The sequence below is a fragment of the Protopterus annectens genome, chromosome 2.part0 (assembly GCF_019279795.1).
Source record: "Protopterus annectens isolate FY-2018-M chromosome 2.part0, PAN1.0, whole genome shotgun sequence".
NCBI classification, from domain to species: Eukaryota; Metazoa; Chordata; order Ceratodontiformes; family Protopteridae; genus Protopterus; species Protopterus annectens.
Genome location: NC_056728.1, coordinates 1,227,412,647 through 1,227,436,588, shown reverse-complemented (window position 1 = coordinate 1,227,436,588; position 23,942 = coordinate 1,227,412,647).

Here is a 23,942-nt window from a genome sequence, read left to right as displayed (position 1 = left end):
TTCTTCCTTACTAATCCTCTTTTCTAGTCCCCCCCCCACTTGTTTTCTTATGTTTTGTATTGTAAAATTTTTCATAGCTGGGTACCTTTGCCTATTTTTTCTTCATATATTTCATGCTGCCTTTTTGTATTGGTTAGTTTGGCTTTCGCCTTTTCATAAATATTGCACCATATCAGGTGTCTTTTTCTTTCCCATGTCCATGTGTCTTCTTCATGTATGTCCTGCTCAACTTGCTGCTCCTTAATCTGGGGACTCATTGTTCCATCAAGCTGTGGCTTGACATTTGAAAGGAAAGCATAGAAACCTGCAGATTTTGTATAGAGTATGCCAGGAGTATGATTTATGATGAAAAGGAGCCAGGCAACTGTTGTTGTATGTCTGGTGTAGCTGGTATGTGCTCCACAATGGGAACAGGCGACGTCATGGGAGAAGCAGCCATATCAGACAGTCATTCAATCAATGAAGCTTTCCAGAATGTTTCCAGGTCTATTTTTGCCTTTGAACAATGTTTTTTGAGTGGCATGCAGCTGTTACAGGTGCTAAGTAGCAAAAAGATATATCCGCTATATAAAAAGAAGCTGCAACGTCTTGCCAATTACTTATTCACTGAGAAGTGCTACTGAGCTCTGCGGAAACTCAACTACATGTCTTGGGACTGGAGCCAAAAGCTGCAGTGAGGAATTTCTAACATTTAGTCATTCCATAAGTGTGAAGAAAGTGCCCTTTAGTTTCTTCATATTTAATTATACTGTATCATTTACAGAGCTGTTAACTCAAAGTATATGATAATCACTAAAGGCTGTCAGGTAGTGGGCAACCCAAGTGGTAGAACTGCAGAAAAAGTTCTCCCCACAATGGTTTAATGAATTTGACAAAACATGTCTCCTTGTAAGTAGTGTGTGCTGTCCTTATAGGTTCATAGGTGAATACTAGGATAACTGCCCTTGAAGGCTATTTTAAGTCTAGCTAATTATCCAATGTGTTACAACTACCCATACCTTGTTACAATGTCTATATTTATTTGCTACTCATAGGATAGTGATTACTTCTGGGTGAGATAAAAATTGCTTCTAAGAAATACCACTGAGTGTTTATAAGGGCCATATTGTAGGAAAGGCATTTAGGTTCTGCGTTTGAACATAAATAGCATAGAAGACAGTCCTGGGATAAAGTTTATCCTGGGGAGTAAATTTTCTCATTCTCATCCATCGATTTAGTTTATGCTTGAACAGGGACAGGGATGAACTTTGTTTTACATGGAAGGGGAGTCTGTTCCAGAATAGTGATAACCTCTGAGAGATGTACCTGTCTCTTCAAACCATTCTGATAAAGTTACAGAAGAGGCTTAGCCCCTGGAATGAGTATTTCTGATACCAACTGACTTTTGGATGTGGAGAAGGTTCATCAGTATAGGGTCAGAGGAGCCCTTATAATCCAGCCATAGGTCCAATCTCAGCAGTCTGTAGGATACCAACTACAATGGCAGTGCTTTGAGGTGATCTGTGTAGGACTTATCTTTTAGGCCCTGTATTCCCTTTGTGAGGAACCTCTGTGGGCACTCAGGTTCATGCATATGCCTGGCCAGATACATGCCAGTGGGGGCACTGTACTCATTGACTGGCCTGATGAGAGTAAAGGGAAACAATAACATCCCTGTACCTGGAGGCTATCATTTTGCTTTTAAGTTGAGTAATATAAAATAACTTTCTTTCCAATGTGGACAATTGTTGGTTGGATACAAGGTTACTATCCACATATGTTCCTAAATCCCAAAATACAAGGTTGACTCTTATGGCTACATTGTCAGTGTGGTAATATCCTGGTGTAGTGGTTTCCCAAAGGATGCAGTAATGCATTTTGGCATTTAGTTTTACTCTATGGCTCTGGCACTATTTATTTGTTTGGGGCAAGCTTTCTTGTAGAATGGCTGAGTCATTTGGGGATTCAAAGATGGCTGTTATCTTGCAGATATCCAGAACATTTTTTCAGACAGACCCTTGATGTCTGCCTTTATTTCAGAGAAATTAATGACAAACAGGAGTGGTCCCAGTACTGAGCCATGTGGGGCTACTGGTGACTGGTCTTTTTGTGGAGATAGTTTCCCATATCCTTACCTCTTGAGTCCTATCTGTGAGCCAGTTGACAATCCAGTGGGTGATGTAGGGGTTTATTCCCAGTTGGATAAATTTCTCCATTATGCCTGAGTGAGTTATTGTGTCAAAAGCTTTGGTCAGATCTATTTAGGCGGTGTGCACCATCTTGTCTTCATCCATTGCTTTGGTGACCTTTTTGAAAATGTGTGCTAGGCTGGCTAAGCAAGACGTGCCTTTCACAAACCCAAACTGGGATGGTTCCTGTATTTGAAGGTTCCCTATATTATTGATCAGTTCCATGATGAGTCTTTCTATGGCTTTACAAATAATGCTGGTCAGACTTATGGGTCAGTAATCACCCTGGTAAATGGATGACTCTCCTTTGCGCATGAGTATAATAGTTGGCACAAAGCCTTTGTGAAGGCTAAGGTTGATCAGCATTGTTAGGGCACAATAAATCATTCTTCATGCCATTTAAGATGCATCCTGGGATACTATCATGGTCCACTGATGTAGAATTTCTGGCAATTGACAGCACATTTAGGACTTTCCTGCATGAAGGCAAAGGAAGGTATCAGTTACATGGATATTTTGTGAGATAACAGAGGGTGAAAGACGGGTGGATCTAGAGATGAATTTGTCAGCTAGTAACTTTGCCATGTCATCAGCTTCAGTGTAGGTGGTGTCGTTTAGAATTAGCTCAGAACACTGCTGTGTAGAGCTTTTGAGGTTGCAAACATAGCTAAAGAAGGCATTATGTTTGTCCTTTGCATGGGTGCCTCACACCTGGCTTTGGTGCTTTTAATTAAATTCCTGAGTTGCTTATTTATTTTAATGATCATGGATCTAGCCTGCCATGAGTTACTCTTCCAATATTTCACTTTGATTCTACTTCTTTCGTTGTAAAGCTTGTTGTGGTTTTACCGGATAGTTTTGCTTCTGAAGTTTGCCCTATGCTTGTTCCTGCAGGGTACAGCTGCTTCTGTACAGTTATTGACATGCTGGTACAAGTTACTGGTGTACATTTCCACATCCTCAGCAGTGTTTAATGGGTTTGGAGGAGATCTGAAACTTTCCAGGTTATCACTTAGAAGTAAGATGTTTGCCATAGAGAAGTTTCTAAAGATTCTAGGGGCTGCTGGTACCTCTGGTTTCAATTTTATTTCAAGGGAAACAATTTTATTGTCTGACCTGATGAGTGAAGATGATATGCAAGGGGTGGAGCACAACTCACCCATATTAGTAAGGATAACATAAGGGATGTTTTGCCCCTAGTGGGTACTCTATCTAGGCATTCCACAGCATTTGTACTAACAAAGTCTGGTAATCTCTGTTTGTGCAATAGTGCTGGTGTAGGTTTCCCATGCTTAGTTGGATAGTTAAAGTCATCTAGGAAGATGGTATTGGGTTTAATGCTGAGTGATTCCATTTCTTGTAAGTAGGTGCCTATGTAGGGTCATAGAGAAAGTTTATAGCTAGCTATGATATGTTAAGCAACTTTACTAATGGTGAGTTGGACATGAAGAAGTTCTAGTGCATCATGCTTATTAAACAGCCTGGATGTACAACACTTCCTGATAAACAGTGAGAAACCTAAACCGTTTTTTGCCTCCTGTATAGCAGCTAGTCTAAATGTGTGGAATGCATTATAGCCCTGCACAGCCAGAGAGCTCTTCACCAGTTTAAAGCATGTCTCAGTCACTTCTGCATCTTTCACGGGGAGGAGGGTTTGCAGGGAGTGTTTATTTATTTTTTTTTGTTTGGGTTCATAGCATTGATCAGTAACACCTTCATATATCATTTGCTCATGCAGTTATGTTGGTAGGTATATCTGGTTTGCATTGCAGAAAGAAGACAGTTGGGGTGAAGAATGTCTGTCAGTATTCAAAAACCTAGAGGGGACAGGTGCAGACCATCCCTGGAAAAGCAGCATGGTCTGTCAATCATATTCTCCCAGGCCGACAGATGTACTCCCTCCAAATGACACCAAACACTAAGACATTTATTGAGGTCAATTATTTTTTGACATACTGCAGCATCATCCTTGAAGAGAGCTGAATGCTGCTCAATGCTAGGCTTATACCAGCCTTGGATACATAGTCTGACAGCTCCATTATGTCTCTCTTCATATAGCCCTGGGAAGTATGTTTCAAGTCATTAATACCCACATGCACTATGAACTGTACTGGTACTGGCTGTTCAAGGACTTGAGCGTGTGTGATCTGATGACTGCCGGCACCAGACAAGCAACAGGCTGTCACTTTTTCCTTGCTCAACTCTGTATGACTTACAATGGAGTCTCTTATGGCTAGAATGTTTGTGTAGATGTTTGCCTTATAGGCCTAGCATCTAAGACTTTGAAACTCCTAGTGCTATTTGAGGTTGCAGGCTTTGCAGCCAGAGTGTTGCTGAGCTAGTCTAATGCCTGTATTACATTTTGGATGTCTTTGGGGTTTAGGTAAATTGGTCTCAAGAGCCTCAGCATATGATGGATTACTTGTTGCATGAGTGTCGTGGTGAGTTGTTTGTGTGGTGTACTGCTGACGATCCTGATATCTTGGTCACCTATTTGTGAGATATTGGCCTCCAAGGATATTATATTGGTACATTTCTCACACACAGCATTATGCTCTTTAAGTAATGAGTGATCAAAAAGTAGCATGAGACAATACTTATGGTGTCTCGAGATACCCATCTCAATCATTCTGGCTGCAGATGTTGTTGGGAGGTGCTAGTTCATGGTTTTGACAGGAGCAATATTGGGATGTGGGGTCTATACGGTTGGAGGAGGTAGTTAGTTTACTTCTATGTTACAGCATGTCTGCTACCAGATGGTGGTTCAAGATGGGTTTGTCAGTTTAGTCAGACAACTGAAATTTAGTTTTCTTAGGATTGTGCAGTTTACTGGACCTTAGATTGTCTTAACTGCACTTAGCACAGATTACTGCAACCACAAAATTACAACATTCAGGACTGTTTGATTTAGCAAGGTTTCTTATAGAGAAAAAGCTCTTCACAGATCACCCACTATACAGTGAGTCCAGTGGTAGTGGTGTGTTGACCACAGCTCAGTATAGTGTTTTTCTTCCCTTTTTTTTTCCTTTTGGAATATCTGAAGATGCCAAAATCAATTCAGCTCTTATCTCACTGTTCAGGGCTTACCATGCTGTTCACAGTCACCATTCAAAGACCATGGACAAGTGCAGTTCATAAGAACTGAAAGAGAAAACAAATCATAAAATCTATAAACTTAAACCAGATGAGCTATGTAACTAGATCCTGCAGCCAACACACAATTCTCTCATCACAGTGATTGTGAACTAGAAGTCCTTGGTTACAGGTGGGCTAGAATTGCACCAAGATGTAAAACAATGGCTTTGCAGATGTGGGTAGCACTCAGGGGGTAGTTAAAATCAATTTAAAACAGACCATGTTTTCTCAAGCTATGTCACTACATGCACATCAAAGCTCTGTACCCACTTACTTTTTTCATGATAAAGTCCAAAAAGAAGTGTCTGCAGAACACAGACCTGTGTGACAATATTGGTAACTTCCATCATGACATACAGGTATCCCCAGTCTTGTCTGTGTGTTCCTGTTTAACCACTGTGGAGTTTTATCTATATCTAAATATATATATATATATATATATATATATATATATATATATATATATATATATATATATATATATATATAAAAGTAAAGGGGTGTGGGGGTGCATGGTGGATTGCCCCCTGTAAAAGACATACTACGGAATTCAGTAACAGCATAGTGCAAGCCATACAGCTCTTGCTAAAAAAGTCCTGCTTATACAACGTGGTATTTTGCAATTCAGACACATTAGTCAAGTCAAACTGGAAAGCTGTCATTATTGGCTGATTTCCTTGAATATGAATCACAGCTGACTGCATGAGATTAGCCCTTCCAATGGTACTTAACTGTGGTGGCTGCATCATGTAAGCAGAGGCACCCCACACACACACACTCTCATACATACATAAGCACACAGTAAAATACACACACGCAAACCCATGACATTCCTCACCTGTCTCACCTGTCCCTTTTGTCAGAACATTGATGATGTTTTCTTTTCCACTGCACAGATGATTACAGTCAATCCCTAATGCCAGACATTCAGGTTTCACACTTCATAATGCAATCATGGCATGAAAGGCATTTACGAGTTGCAGAGGTATGGATAATGTTTCCTGTACCTCCCCTTCAGATGGCATATCACAGGCAGTACACAAAGACCGAGTTCCTCAATATATGAAAAAAACAATCTGGTATAATAATGATTAATGAATAATTCAGGCGTGTCTTCTGCCAAGGGGGCATCTTTCAAATACTGTTTCCCCTGTTTTTTTTTTTTATTTCTGGTATTATTCCCTAGTGGTTTGTGTTCCACCCAACTCCTCAATCCCTGTACTATTTTAAGTGCTATTAAGGCACAAGAGTAGTTTAGTAACCAAACAACGCAAAAATGAAGTAAAGAACACACCAAACAGCCAGTAATTAGCAGCAATTCTCCTTATATTTCCAAGACCTGGTACCTCGGCATCTCGCCTTCAATGGGTCACAATACATTACAAAAAATAACAGTCTTTATATACAAATCAATTATAACAATTATTCAATTAATTAAACAATTAACCTCAAAAATGGAGGGAATTTTCAGGGATGGTTGAGAAAGATGATGATGATGTTGAAAATATATTTTTTGTAACAAAATATACGGCTTTTTCTGATACATTTGTTTCTCTAATTAAAAAATTTTGGTACTTGGTTAGTGAAGATGAGCTTATAGGTAAGCTTTTTCCACGTAAAATCATATTCTCATATAAAAAAGGAAAGAACTTAAAAGAAATACTAAATAATAACCTTCGTACAAAAAGAATGGATTATGCCTCCAATGTTGGTTCTTTTAGGTGTAATTCTTGTAGTATTTGTGACAGAATTATTAATATTAGATCCATTAATAATGTTAACCATAATCCCATGCATTATTTTAACTGCAGATCTAGTGGTGTTGTTTATGTATTAGGGTGTAGTTGTCATAATATGTGGTACATTGGGCAAACTAAAAGAATGGTAAGACTGAGAATCTTAGAACATTTAAGGGACATTAGGAATTCAAGTGCATTCAGTCCGGTTGCGAAGTATTTTTGTGAGACACATGAGGGAAAATTTGATTGTTTAAAATTCAGTATATTAGGCAAACCTCATTGTATTATAGGTGATAATATTTGTGATAAATTGTTAGAACTTGAAACTAGGATGATTCTAAAGTTTAATACATTAAGGCCTTTTGGCTTGAATTTAGAATTAGGCATTTGAAGAATTAATTAATTTATTGTTCAAATTGTCATAAAGCAATAATAATGTTCATTTAGTATGTTAATATTTCACTGCATTTTGTAATTCATAATTCACATTGTAAGAAGTTATATTATATTATGAGGGATATATAATATTTAATAACATAGTCTTTAGTAATTTTGGGAATTAAGTTAATATATTGGGGTATGTATGATAAGAAAAAAAATATATATAAGTTATTAAAAATAACCCAAAAGCTTTTTCCCTCCATTTTTGAGGTTAATTGTTTAATTAATTGAATAATTGTTATAATTGATTTGTATATAAAGACTGTTATTTTTTGTAATGTATTGTGACCCATTGAAGGCGAGATGCCGAGGTACCAGGTCTTGGAAATATAAGGAGAATTGCTGCTAATTACTGGCTGTTTGGTGTGTTCTTCACAAGAGTAGTTTCCCTGGTGTTTATACCCATGATAAGTGTAAGCATGTGAGATGAGCCATTTACAGGTTACCAGTGTCCTTTAGAGACACAGGTGCCAAACCAGGGATGAATTTCCATTTTCCAATTCAGTTGTCCAACTTGCACTTGAATTGGGTTAGGGAGGAACTCTGCTTCACGTGGATGGGGATCCTGTTCCATAGACGAGGTAGTCTCTGGGATACATACCTATCTCTTCAGCAGGTCCCATTTATAGTACAGGCAAGGTTTAAGTCTTTAGAACAGGTAATTCTGGTGTTGTTTTGTGGATATGCAGGAGGTCCATCAGAGTGGGGGTCTGACAATGCCCTGTATGCCAGGCATAAATCTCCCTTCAAAAGCCTGTAGAAGACAGAATGCAGGGATCGGGCCTTGAGGCGGTCTACGTAGGACATTTTACTGACACTCTGTATTCTTTTAGTAAGGAACCTCTGTGGATGTTCCAATTGTTGGATATGCCTGGTTAGGTACATACCAAAGGGGGCACTGTACTCAATGATAGGTCTGATGAATGCTGAATACAGTGAAACAATGACTTCCTTGGACTTAGATGCCATACCTTTGTTTATAAGTTGCGCAGCATAGAATGAGTTCCTCACCACTGTAGACATGTGATGGTCAAAGGCTATGTGTTTCCCTAAGTCCCTGAATACTGGGTCAACTCTAAGGGGTGTGTTGTCAATATGATACTTACCAGGGATAAATGACTTCCCAAAGGATACTATTATGCATTTCTTGACATTTAGTAGTCCATGGCTCTGACACCAGTTGTTTGCCTGGAGAACATTTGTGTCAGTGTGAGATTCAATGACAGCTCCTAATTTGCAATCAGCTGCAAATTTAGTCAGTCAGACACCGCTGACATTGGCCTTGACTTCTGACAAGTAAATGCCAAACAGGAGCAGTCCAAGGACTGATCCCTGAGGTACTCCATTTGTGACTGGCCTCTTTGTAGAGGTGGACTCCCCAATTCTAACTTCCTGAAACCTGTCTGTGAGCCAGTTAGCTATCCACCGGGTAACATACGGGTTTGTACCTAACCTCTTGAGTTTGTCAACAATGCCCAAGTGGGGTATTGTATCAAATGCCTTGGCCAGGTCAAGGTAGGCAGTGTGAACAATTTTGCCCTCATCCATTGCTTTGGTGACTTTCTCAAAGAAGTCCAACAGGTTGAGTAGGCATGATCTGCCCTTGACAAAACCAGACAAAGTTTTAGCTAATATCTGGGGGTTTACTATATCTCTGTTAATCATTTTTATGATAATTCTTTCCATGGAATTACATATAAGACTAGTGAGACTTATGGGTCTGTAGTTTCCGGGGTCTGTAAATGGCCCACCTTTGTGCAGAGGAATGACCATTGCCTTTCTCCATTCATGAGGCACAAGGCCTGTTTGGAGGCTACCAGTAATTCCAGAGACCCTGATAGGTCAAGTTTCATGCTATTTAGAAGGCATCCTGGGATATTGTCTGGGCCCACTGATGCAGTCTTAGAGAGAGCATTAAGGACCTGTTCCCTTGTGATAGTAAGGGGAGTTATATTTGATGATATGTCTTGAGAGAAGGTTGAATGGGAGAGAAGGGTAAAGACAGAGCTGAATTTATCAGCCAGGAGGTTTGCTATATCTTCTAGCTCAGTATAGGAGGCTCCCTTTAGAATGAGCTCTGCACACAATTGTATATTGCCTTTGATGTTGCACACATTGCTAAGGAGTGATTATGGTTGTGCTTGGCCTGGGAGGCCAAACTTACCTCACATTTGGCTTTTGTAGACTTTATTTGTCCTTGGAGTTGTTTGTTTAGTTTGATGAGAGTGCTTTTATGCTATTGGGTGCTGCACCTCCTAATTTTTGCCATGACATTCTTCCTTCTGTTATACAGCCTCTTGATTTTGTGATTACACCAGGCTGGCTTGTTTTTTGAGTTGGAGCTGTACTTCTTCCTGGTAGGTACAGCTGCCTCTATGCAGCTATTAACATGGTTGTACAGGGTTTCTGTGAACAGTTCTGCAGAGGCAGCAGTGTCCTCAGGGTTTATGGGGGCTTGACATTTTGCTAGGTTCTCACTTAATAGCAAGTGGTTAACCTTAGAATAGTTCCTGAATGTTCCAGATTTAGCTGGGGGCCCAGGTTTTATTTTTACTTCAAAACAGACCATTTTGTAGTCTGACCTTACCAGGGAAGGCATTACAGTAGGGGTGTGCAGAAGTCTCCCCTATTAATGAGGACCACATCCAGTATGGTTGCACCCCTGGTTGGTGTATTGACTATCTGGTCCAGGGAATTTGTGTTTACAAAATTCAGGAATCTCTGTGCATGTAAGTTTGGTGTCATATAGGATTCCCATTTAATAGTGGGGTAATTAAAGTCACTATGAATATGGTATTGGCTTGGATTGTTAGTGTTTCTAATAAGTTTAAATACATGGTATTGGTTTCTTGGGTCATAGAGTGGGACCTATAGCTTGCAAGGAAGTGCTATTGGATTTTACCTATGGTGATTTGAACATGGAGCAGCTCAAGTGCATTGTCCTGTTTGACCAGCCTTGAAGTATATTTATTTTTGATGTAAATAGAGACACCTCCACCTTTAGTCCCTGCCTGTGAAGTAGCTGGCCTAAATGTGTGGAAGGCATTATAACCTTGCACTGTTGGTGCGCTCTCCACGGCTTTAAACCATGTCTCAGTGACCGCACAGACATCAGGATTATCTGCAGTAAAGAGAGCTTCTAGTGAGTGGAGTTTTTTGTTTAGACTCCTAGCATTGAGTAGTAATACCTTTAGATTTTCTTGAGTTTGATTTGCTATGTCAGAAGTACTTTCAGTTTGGCATTGCCTAAAAAAGGCACTATGGTGGAGAACAAAGTTTTAGTTAATATCTGAAAGCCTAGAGGGGAGAGGTACAGACCATCTCTGGCAACGCAGTGTGGTCTGTTGACCATCACCTTTCATGCTGAGAAATATTGCACCCCCCCCCCCTTAGAATGACACCAGAACCTAAACCAATTATTAAAGTCAGTCATCTTTTGTTCATACTGTGGCATCATTCTTGGAGAAGATAAAATGCTGCTCACTGCTAGGCTCATACCAACTTGAGACACATTCTGAGAACTCTATGATGTCTCTCTTCATATAGTCTAGGGAGGTATGTCTCAGGTCATTTACTCCCACATGGACTATGACTGAGTCATATTGGTAATTGTGGTCCAGTGACCTGAGTGCATGCGTAATGTGGTGGATCCTAGCCCCTGATAAGCAGCTGACTTTTACTTCCCCCTTACTCAGCCTGGTGAGAGGGACATCAGTGTGCCTCACAATGGAGTCTCTCATGACTAGAATGTTGGATTGTGCGGTGGCTTGCCTTATGGGCTTAGAGGTAGAGGCTGCATGAGATGTAGCTCTATGTGTTGATGTGAGTGTTGTTTTGAAAGAGCGCATTTGGGGCTGCTGAGGGTATTTCTTATGTGTACTTCATCTAGGAGGTATTTGTGATTTAGGAAGGGTATATGTAAGTGTCTCAGCATATGTGAGTTGATATGTCTGCTTTGAATTGTGCATGATGGGTGCAGCGTGTGTACTACTGACAACCTTATTGACATTAGGAGTACTTTTATGTGAGAGCTTTGCCTCCAGTGACATTGTGTAAGTATATCTTTCACATACCATATCAGTGCGTCTGAGAATTAACTGGTTGTCAGTAAACATGAGGCAATTTCTGCATTGCCTCAGGATGCCCACATCTACCATGCCAATAACAGACAGTAGGAAAGTTCATATCCATGGCAACAGACTCTTTTTTATTGATTAGACAGTTGGAGTGAGAATATCAATCACTGTCAGAAGTATCCGGTTTGCAACTATGTGGACAGTGCTTGTCACTGCAGACTAGTTGTCCTGTGTCTAACTCAGTATTAGAGAAATTTCAATTGTGCTTACACTGCCAAACACTTGAGGGGAAGCTACTACGTAGACCCTGAAAATTTAAGGATGAAGTATTTAGGTAGATATTCTAAAGTAAGAAACAACTCAAGCAGTACTTACTGAAAACAAAGAATTAGCTTGTCAAGAATGATGAAAAAGAGGGGAGTTGCATGAATGGCTACTGCCTGGCTACTACTAATGCTGGTCTCACCACAGCTTCACTCTGTTGGGATACAATGCTCCTTTGCTTCTTCTCTTACCAGAACCAAAAATGTTAGCACCACTCCCAAAAAGAGAAGCAGGCAACAGCCACAGTCTCGTACCAGATGATGCAAGGGTCTGTAGGCTTAAACATACCTTAACATTCTTACCACTAAACTCCTGGAACTTACTTCTACTGTAATGGTTGGACACAGCATTTTGGCCATGTTTACTACCTTAATGAAAAATCTTAGATTAAATTTGCTCTTCCCTGAGGACGAATAGGATACAAAGATTCCTCCAACTTTCTCAGTGAAAAAGGAAGATAGGCTGTCCACCTCCAGTGATACCCGGGAGGAATGACCTAATCTGTTGGAACTTCCAACTAGCATGGGGACTTTTACAAAACCGTCAGTGGGAAGAGGAGACCTAGGTCATGCATGTGAAAATTTATTTACACCTTATTGACCAGTTTAGTTCTATACTGAATAGGGGAAATTTAGCAAGGGCCAAAGAGAACTTCCCCTACTCGTTTTTTTTTTTAATAACTGCCAGGGACCTTTTACATCAGACTGAGCTACCACCAACTTATGCAAATAATGCATCAGTTTAAGATCTCATCTGAAGTACTGAAAGTTTGCTACAGAAGTGGAACTGGACTCCCTTGCAGACACCCCCCCCAGCCATATTCTGAATTATAGAATGACTACTCTATTGAAAAGCGAGACAGAAAAGAAGTTGCCTCTCATTTGATGGTCCTCTTGCTTTTTATGGCCATAACAATGAAGATGATTCATGGTCATATTTTAGGCAGCCATCTGAGGATGGACATGACCAAATGACAAAAGACTGAAAATGTCTGTACTTGTTATCTGGAGTGTCAAAAGAGTGAACTCAAGCCTGGATTTAAGAACCTATTGAAACCAATGTCCAAAATTAACCCTCTGAAAAGATCATGATGGACATCATGGGCTCCCTGATTAAGTCCAGTAATGGTTACCAATATAACCTGATTATACTGGATTATGTTACCCATTTCCCTGAAGGCATCTCCCTTTGGAAGGCCAGCTCCAAAACCATAACCAGGAAAATAGTTCTCCTTTTTCCAAGAGTTGCTGTACCAAAGGAAATTTTAATGGACCAGGGCACTCTATTCATGTCCAAGATTATGAAGTATTTGTGCCAGCCCTTTTGAATAAAATAACTTAGGACCTCACTGTACCACCAATAAATGGATAGATTATCAACAGAACCTTAAAATCCAGATTCAAGAATTTAATATAAATTGAATGAACTGGAACTAATTGTTACTCTATTTCATGTTTTCCATAAGTATGGATATTCAAATTTCCACTGGCTTTCAAGTGTCCTAAAGGACTATTACACATAATCAAGGAAACCTGGGATGAAGGAAAAAAAAACTATTAGAACAACAGATGATCACTATGACAGTATTTGGGAAAGAGTGCAGTCTGTACTACACACAGTAAGGAGAGCATATGGAAAATTCATAGATTAGTACTAGGCTAATTGCCCTTGTAGGCCATTTTAAGCCTAGCCAATTACCCCATGGGAGACTCAAACCCCACACCTTGCGTCTGCAAGGTAAACACCTTAACCATCCTGCCATCCTCCCACTCCAGACTCAAATGAACCAAAAAGGAGTATTTAACCAGGATGCTCACCAAAGAGAATTTCTGGTAGGGACTGAGTCTTTGTCCTGGTCTGCACTAATGAAAATACATTTTTAGATTAGTGGCAAGGTCCATATAAAATTCTTGAGAAGGTTAATGAGACGATCTACAGAATCAAAAAAGTGAGGAAAAGGCACCACAAACAAATTTACACATTAAAGTGTTAACGTCCTCAAGTGAACCAGAGGTCAGTGTAGTAGAAACAGAATCATGCACTGTTAGCTAAGTACAAGATAGGCAGACTGACTCAGTTCCTAAGTAACTGAGAATGTCACCTGTTCTAATGCCTTAAAACAAGAGGTCCTAGCATTCTGATTATAGAACAAAGCTATTTTTTGGACACTGATGTCTTTATCCTTCCCTTACTGAGATGGTGCCAGGTCATAAAGTATGTGCCTAGTCCTACAGAATCCCTGAAGCTCACAACCAGGCAATCCAGGAGTAAATAAAAAGGATGTAAAAATTAGGTCTAATCAAATAATCCAAGAGTGAATGGAACATCTTCATTGTGCTGATACCAAAGCCATGTGGTACTACCTGGTATTGTAAACATTTTTGAAAACTGAATAGCATCTCAGAGTTTAACATGTATGCCATGCCCTAGTGGATGAATCAGTGGAGTAATTAGGGAAGGCTTAGTAACTTCCTACCTTATATTTGACCAAGGGGTACTAGAAAATCCCTTTGTCCTAGGACTCCAAAGAGAAGACAGCTTTTCTCCATGACAAAGGGTCTTTTCAGTGTAATGTGTCACCCTTTGACATCCATTGGGGCCCAGCTAAATTTCAGTCCTGAAACTACACCAGCATTAGCTTGTAGCCTACCTTGATGATAATGGAATTCATTCCACAGGGTGAATTTTCCACCTACCAAAATAAGAGGCAGTATTAGATTCATTACGATAAGTAGATCTCATGGTGAATTCCCCTAAGTTTGGGAAAAGCATGACTGAAGTACTGTATTTAGGACTATCATAAGATGAGGTCTAATTAAACTCACAAGCAAAAACTGTAAGCCACTGAGAAATGCCCAATAGCCCAAACTACAAGCAAGTTCAATAATTTCAGAAACTTGCTTGCTACAACAGGAAATGTATTCCAATCTTTGCTAAAGTGGCCTTCTTCTTAACTAACATCTCCAAGGGTAAGACACCTGATAAGGAAAAGTGGACACCAGGCATGGAAAGAGCCTTTAATAGACTATAACAGAGTATCTGCACAGAATCCATGCTAGTGTGCACTGATTTCTCCATATTCTATTTGATATATACTGATGACTCTGATGTCAGGCTAGTGACAGTCTTTACCTAGCAGTCTGCTTTCTGTGCTGTGCCTAGATGCTCTGAGTAAGCTCTCATTTTATTCTGTTTCTACTATCTGTCTTCTTAATCCGAAGCTACACGTATAAATTGAATTACAGTATGTAATATTATTTCTCTGATGTCTTAAGTAGATTATCAGCATTGTTAATCTAATTCTCTTTTACTCACTTTTCAAATAGTATCCATTGTTATTTTACTAAGCATTTTAGTGGATTATTAGCAGTCCTCATCTAATTTTGTTTTTTAGTCACTTTTCAGACTTAAAGCAAAAAGTCAACTTTGGCTAGTTGTGTGTGTTGTAACCAGGGCTTGTGGTAATTAATCCAGCCCCCCCCCCCCGTGTTTTACCCTAACATGCAGTCAGACATCTTAGTATTGGGACTGCTGGAAACATAGAAGCTTGAAAACAATGCATTTGGGCTACATTATGCATGAAGGGAAATACAATTAAACTATCAGGGGGATTCAATAAACCTTACACAGTCATTTTCCACCATGTGTGCATCGAGCCATGCTCTGCACATGATAGCAAACATATTTAGAATTAGTAAGCATCGTGTAGAGGTGAGCACACATACCCCCTTGCAAACATGGTAAACATCGTGTCATGCTAATTATAGTATAAGCAGCTAAATTGTATGCTAATCAATCCAACATGGTTTAGCTATTCAACAAGCTATAAATCCTCTGTGTAGACTCAGTGCTGGTATTTCCTATGAATTCTAAAGCTTTTGGAATACAGCCACAGAAAGGAATCTGCACAAACTGAATGTTCAGAGCTGCTGCTGCTTTACTTCATTTGTATGTGCTACAGGCTGAAGCCTGTGCTGCTGCTGCAGCCAATAGGCCTTGGCCAAGAAGGAGAAGAGTTTTCAGGCCCCATTTAACTTTTCACAAACTATATGACGTGGAAATTTGTAGAGCACCATAGGGTGGATAGGGATACACTATAGGAACTCTGCAAATTCTTCCATCCTCAACCAGAGCCAACAGAGGGGAACCCATCCCAGTGGAGACTAAAAATCTTAGCTACAGGTACATTTCACAGACCAACAGGGGACATGCTGGGGGTGTCACAGACATCAGCAGCCAGGATCCTTCACCAGTTTCTGAATGCTATACTCTAACATGTCAGTGACCACCTATATTTTCCCCGTAGTTCCGAGCAGAGGGCCAGAAATATGCAGGAGTTCTACAGAGTAGCACACTACCCTAAAGTACTGGAAGCCATAGACTGCTCACATATAGAACTTAAGTTACCACGCAGGGAACAGGGTAGGCTCTAAATAAATCCAATATCACGGAAGCAGTCCACCAGCTGATGACCAAATCACTTTATTACAGGTACGAAAAGCAAACCACAGCAAACGTAAACGCTATTAAAATCCACAAATGCGTTTTCGTCTTCACAAACATGTAAGACTTCATCAGACAAACAAAAAATGTTTGAAAACACCTAATATACTCTCATGTGGTCTGTACCAACCAATAAAGTTCATTGATAGTAAATTGTCATTAATAGTAATTGTCATTGAATGCATCTGCTTACAAGGCTCATTTAAAATTACTAAAAATTAAAACACACTTCAATGCTCAACTTTATAAAAAACAACATTTTCATTAATTTAAAATCCATAGTCATTCAACAAATTATTTAAAAACATTTAAATAAATAAATATATATATTTATAAAAACTACTAAATATTCATTCATTTAAAACCCTTTCAACTTTTTGTTTCCCAACAATTTTTTCCTAACCTAATAACACCATCTGCTGTTCCTAAAGAGCTATTACTGATAAAAATTAAATTTTAGCTGCTCTTAGTTTCAACACTGAAGTTAATGAAATATGACCATTAAGCCCTGGGCAATTAGGAGCATCTAATAAAATCTGCCACCAGAGCTCTTTAAATTCTAGTCTTTCCTCCCAAGGGCCTCCTCTTATTTCTTTTTTAACCTGTTCCAATACAAAGAAGGTGAATCTGGCATTGTTACAATCTAACGTGTGCTTGAACAGAGCATTTGTTTCTTTTTTCTTAGATATTTCATAAATATGCTCATAAATTCTCTTCTTTAGTGCTCTCTCCGTCTTCCCCACATAGTATGACTTACATTCCAAACACATAGCTAAATACACCACACCTTGTGTGTCACAGTTAAAATATCCAGAGGCACTAATATTAATATCCCTTGTTGGCAACAAAATTTCCATTCTGTTACTAATATGTGGGCACTGATTACAGTGTCCACATTGATATGTTCCATATTTTCTATTTTTGTCACATAGTAACATTTTCGTAGAAATTTCATTATTATTACTTGCTTTATTATTTTCCAACAAATTCTTAATACATCTACCATTTTTGTACACTATTTTTGGCATCTCTTTCTTATTATTCAATAGGCTCTAAATAAACAGTAAGGGCTGCCACTCTGTCAACTGCCACGTTTGGTGTAATGCCAAGGCAATCACCTTTAACGTGTGTACTGGCAACTCTGGCAGTTACCACAGCTCACACATCTGGCACACCTCCCAACTGTACCAGATATTTGCTAGGGGGAATTATCCACAGGGTCATTTACTGGGGGCTGCAGGTTATGCACTGGAATTGTGGCTGATGACACCCATCAGAAATGCACACACACCCATGGAAGAATGCCATAATGAAGCAGACACTCAAAACAGAAATATCATAGAGCATGTGTTTGGGCTGCTGAAGTCATGGTTGCAGTGCCTAGATACATCTGGGGGAGCCCTACAGTACAATCCATGGACACGTTTAGACATATTCACAGTATGTGACATACTGCATAACATAATCCTGAGGAACCAACTTCAGTAGGATCATCAAAGGGAAGGGGCACACATCCCACCACCAATTACGCAGACATAGGCGTGCTCAGTATGCCTTTGCATTAGCTAAGAGACACCACTAAGACACTCGCTCAACATTTAGGGGCCTTAAACCTTCTTCCTACACACATACATATACTAACATTGATGCTAGGCAACTCCCACAACCTTTATCTCCCCATGTATTGGGCTGTGTACTGCTTGCATCAGAGTCAGCCCTGAGCTACAACCATGTCAACTGCTACATTTACAAGGTAAGTCTTGAACCTGGATTGTATTGTTTAATAATATGAATGACTGGCATATCCTTGTATTTCACTACTTGGTACTGTAAGCAAGTAAAAAGTGGGATACTGGTACAGAAATGACCTTATCATGTGACAGGAGAGACTAATGGGACTTATATGAGTCCATTAAGTATTAGGCCTCAGGCATCAAAGATTCACACATTCATACCCTTCAAAAGTAGCGATTTTTACTGCATGGCCCAGTTTACCACCATACACTTGTAATAGAAAATCATTTAAGTGAGAAGTTAGAAAGTAATGATACGCATTGCAGTTGCTGACTTCACAACCCTCTCAAGATCATTCACAATAAAGGTGGGAAATTTTGATGCTATCAGTTGTGTAACTTCCCAAGGCCAATATAAGTCAAAGGTAGAATTACTAGTTCAACACCACAAATGCTGCTATACCAAGCACTTTAAGTCAGCTATGCACCCTTAGCATCAGACACAAAGCATATGTATTCCTGAATACAATAGAAAGAAAACAGGGATATGGCACAGTTGTCATCACTTGCACAGGATGTTATGTGTGTGTGTTTGGAGCGAGGAGGTCTAGGCTGACACAAAAGGTCAGTGAGTGTATGTGAGTAAGAAAGAGAAGCAGGCAGACATTTGGATAAACCAATAAATGGCCAGTGAGACAAAATGAGTTTTATGCTGCACGACTGAACCATAAAACTGTTGTGTTTGTGTCTGTGGGGGTCCTCCAGGTGAAACTGGTGTGCGAGTCTCTGCATGAATACAGCCAAACTCTGTGCTGGCTCTACATCTTGGTATATTAGACAGGTGTGGCCCATGCATGGTAGAGGTGGTGGTTCATCATTGTCCTCCTTGACCATGAGAACTTACTCTCCCAGGAGTTGCACTGGCATGTCCAAGCCCACAGTCAGATGCACTGCTGCTACCTGAATGTGACTGATGTCTGCTGGATGAGGTTCCTTCACAGGGACATCCAGAACTATGACCCCATGGCCTGTCATGTCTGGCTGTGGACAGCACACTCATTGATGGAGCAGAGGAAGTACTGCTACTATGGGAGCATGATCAGGCATGATCGTGTTGGCTGACAGCAGATGATGTGTCTGAATTACTCCCACGAAGATGGCATTCACCTCCCAGCAGACATTCCATCACAGACAATGCTCTTTTCATAACAGACACCCCTCATTCCATCACAGAAACCCCTCTTTCCAACATGTCATTCACCTGAGCCATTGAATTGACAACATGCTGGAGACAGTCACACATGTCAGCCTGTGCCACATCTACAAACCTCAGCATTTGTCTGGAGCATCTATGGTAACATGCCTGTGCCTAAATGATGGTCCTAAACATACACTGAGTGGCACAGGAAGAAACACTTGCACCGGGTGGAGGGGGGACAGCAGGCACTATCCCAGCACCCCTATCAAACTTTCTGCATGGCACTATGCCCACACTTTGACAACAGCCAAAATCTGAAGCCACAGAAGTCACACTTCCTTGATAAATGATCTCACCCTCCACCTGTCCAATATCTGAGGGCTCACTGGAATGGGCAGGTGTAGGCCTACTGAATGTGTCCAATGGAATTGCAGGGGATGGCTGCATGTCAACCTCAGTGTCAGTTTCAGCCTGTGTACTACCTGAATGTGTCTCAGTTTGAGCACCATCAGTGTCTGCAGGTACACTAACATCAGGTGGCACACAGGGCCCACACTCCCACTCTCATGATCACCTATGATAAAAAGCAAGAAACAAAGGAATACATTACTACCTGCACTACTATAGTGCAATATATGCTAACAAACTAACAGTGCTACCACTATTACAGACAGTATAGCAATACACACAACAGGCCTGACATTAACAGCAAACATTAAAATATTTATTTAAACTGCTCAGCAGTGCTGACATAAAAATGTTTGGCTTACCACCCGCAGATGAAATTTTCCTCTGCAATTCAGATGGTCCTGGAAGAAGTTAAGCAAGAGGTAAGGGCAACATCATCACAATTAAAAGTAACACAGGGGGTAATACTTTTACCCCTTTATAGGTCCATTAATTATACTTTCAACAAGAATGTGGCTCTCAACTCCAGCCTAAGCTAATAACTGTAGCAATCTTCAACCCCCCCCCCCCCGCCAAAAAAAATATACATGTAACACAGACGTAACTTACTGATTTCAATTGTTTTACTATACAACAGTGTTCAACTGTTAGGATACCAAATCCTTCCAAGAAGCTTGCTCTGACATCCGGAACATGCTGTATTGCACTCTCCTGAGGAGCTGTCTGGATCCCTGATATAGGCCAGGAACTCTTCATTGGGTGTTAATGGTGATTCTGTAGCAGGTCCTCCTCCAGTAACCATCTGGTCATGGCCCACTACAGCTGCTCTCCTCTATGCAGAAGTGATTATATCAGTGGCCCTGTGGCACACCTTCTCATATGCCACTCACGGCATTCACATCATCAACTATCTGTTGCCAAATTGGCATCCTATGTGCCATATTTCCACATCCCCTTTCCAGCAGAAAAGCACCATGTTGCCTAAAGGCATCCACCATCAGCTGGTTCTCAGCCTCAGTGAAGGGGGGTGAAGGACTGACATACCTGTGTGGTATACTCCTAGGTGTCCTAAAAGACAACAGAAGGATAATACACATCAGTATCACATAACTACAAAATAATTGTTTCCAGATAAAAAAGAAAAAGGTAGTCAGTATTACCCACTGGAGAAACATAAAACAAACAGTCTACATATGTGAAATATGAACAACAGGCAAGATGCAAAACAAGGAGAATAACAAAAGCAACACATCCTTGTTTGTGCCATAACAGTAACTCACTTTTGAACAACTCCCAAAGAACAGAAAAATGCCATATTTTGCTAACAAACCATCTTTGGAATGCTAAAACTGCTATCAAAAGAACTCGCCCTGAAACATTTGTACATATTTATCACACAGCATTCCATTTTCATAGTTTGGCAATCATGTATACCTCTGAAATGGCTTGACAAACATGCCAACACCATCAGGATACTTCTAACTGATGCATACAGATAAAAGTGTAAAAGCCTTTGCTTCAGATTTTTCATAAATACATTCCAGCATATGCAGTATGTAGCTGACAAAATGGAAGCATACCTTCTGAAGTTCAGTACTCCTCTGTACAGATGTATTCTGCACAAATAGTGTATGTGCAGTCTTCCCAACATAAACAAGTCTCCTCACCTCTTGAGTGTCTCAGATAATATCCCAGATAACTGAAGAATGAACAAACAACACAGAAATGTAAGACTGGGCTGTGTATTTTCAAGCAATAATCATAACAGGTTGTGTGATCAGTAGGTGCCCTACATCCAAAAATAATAAATGCACAAATAACATTGGATGGTTTGATATCACTGTAGATGCTGCTACAATTGGTTGTGTGCAGACTTCTTTGCTGCAAAGTTGTTTGTGTGACAAAGAGAGATAAGGCACCTATCCTGTGTTCTGAAGGTGCATTGGAATGACAGTTCAAATCCAGATCTATGTAGACATATCTCATGTGAGCCATCATTTTCTTGTGTGTATGTCATACATTTATTTTTCCTCATTTCAACTACTTGCCCCTTTTTTTCTATTTCTCCTTTTCCTGTGTTTGTTTGTCTAATGGTTTTTGGGGGGAGAACACTATTTGCATGATGTGGAGTGTAGCACAATCACGTGAACTGATGAAATGAATAGCAGGTTAGGCTGTCCTTATCTCATTTGCATGAAGTGTGACAGTGCACAAACTGGACAACTGGACAACCCAGGAAGCAGACAGGACCCAGACAGCCACAAATAGAAACTGTATGCATTAAATTAATACTATTGGGCATCACGCAAACTCACTAAGGGATGTTGTACGGAGGTTAACAGCAAGACCTTAAGAATGATTAGTAAAACAGGGAATGTGTCAGCAGGTATAAGTGTAAGGCTGGAGTACAGATTGTCCTGGGTTCTAGTACAGGGCTTGCAACCTTTTTTTACTGTTGTGACATTGTAGTTTATAGCAATGAACTGCAACATAGACAAGTGTTATTTCAACCATCCTGTGACAACAGGTGCAAGTGTAAGGCTGCCATCCACATGGTCATGGGTTCTGATCCATGATATTCCATACACTTTTACTGTTGTTCCACTTCCCAGTATAATCACTCTCACTTATAACACTTTAGATAGTGGACCTGATATTCATTATATGTATGAAAGATGAGAAACTATTATTGTGTCTTTATTTATCTAGCTATGTATTATCACATTTATTATCAGAGGTATGTATGTGGGTATAATGTGTACTAAATTCCTGTAAGTATAATGCTGTTATGTGCACTAGCATGGACTTCATATTTGCCTGAGACACATACACAACTGCCTGTACATCCAATAACCTTTTAATTACAATTACAATTATTTAATTCATCACTACTTGGCACTGCTGCTCTGTGCTTACCATTGCGCAAAAGCATTGGTCGGGGGTGCGCACTTCTGAGCAGCGTGTTTGAGTGATGTTAAGCAGAACACGGCAGTGCCAAACAATGTGTCCACTCCATTAAACACAATAACTGGAATTTGGTAATAACAGGTTTACCCAAGGTCCATAAAAATGTTTTTCCCCCTCCAATGTGACCCATAGTGGCAGGAGAAGGATGGGTAATGGAAACTATTTCAATTTATATAGAGGCAGTATTAGGACCCTTGACTAGAAGTATACCATCAATTTTAAAGGATACGTATCAACTAATTGATGAGTTAGATAGTATATCTGGGCAAGCAATACCTTCCTCTTGCATACTTGTAACATTGGATGTTAAGAGCTTATTTACCTCGATCCCAAATGATTATGGTATCGAAGCTATTAGGGAAATCATGAGCCTAACAGATGGGTTTGATGGGGAACAACAAACTCTTATATGTACTCTATTGGAAACTGTATTGTCCAATAATGTCTTCATGTTTAATGATGAACTGTTTGCACAGAAATGGGGTGTCGGTATGGGCACCCCATGTGCCACTTCTTATGCACACCTTGTGGTATACTACTGGGAGAAAACATTTCTGTTTAACAGTGCATTCTATCCACATGTACTTCTCTATAGACGGTTTGCAGACGATATGCTACTTTTTTTGGAAGGTAGTGTAGATATGTTAAATGCTTTCATAAGTTATTTAGAGTCAACTACAGAGTTTTTAAGATTCACTGTGGAATTTTATTATTCGAAGATAAATTTCTTGGATATAATTATTACTAAAGATTTTCAAGGCCATATGTCCACATCCCTATATAGGAAGCCATGCTGGAAGAATGCACTGTTACATTTCAGTAGTATGCATCCTTGGTTTGTATTTTCAACTATGTTAAAAGCCAATATATTAGACTTACTAGAATCTGTAAGGATATTCTAGATCTACAGGAACAGTTAGACATTATGGAGAGATTGTTTACTGAAAGAGGGTATAGTAATGTCATGGTGAGCAATGTTAAAAAATCAATCTTAGGTATGACCAATGATGATAGAGTTCAGTTAAATATGACTACTATTCGATCCAGAAAGGTTTTTAATGGCCCTCGGGTGGCATTTACAACTAGGTACACCAATGACAATAAGATGATAGTAGATGTCATAAAAAGGAATTGGCATGTACTTACTGTTGATTTATCTATAATGAATATTGTAGGAGAATTACCCATTTTTAGATACAGGAATAGTTAAAATCCTAAAAGGATATTATGTACTGAGCACTTTTCCATGC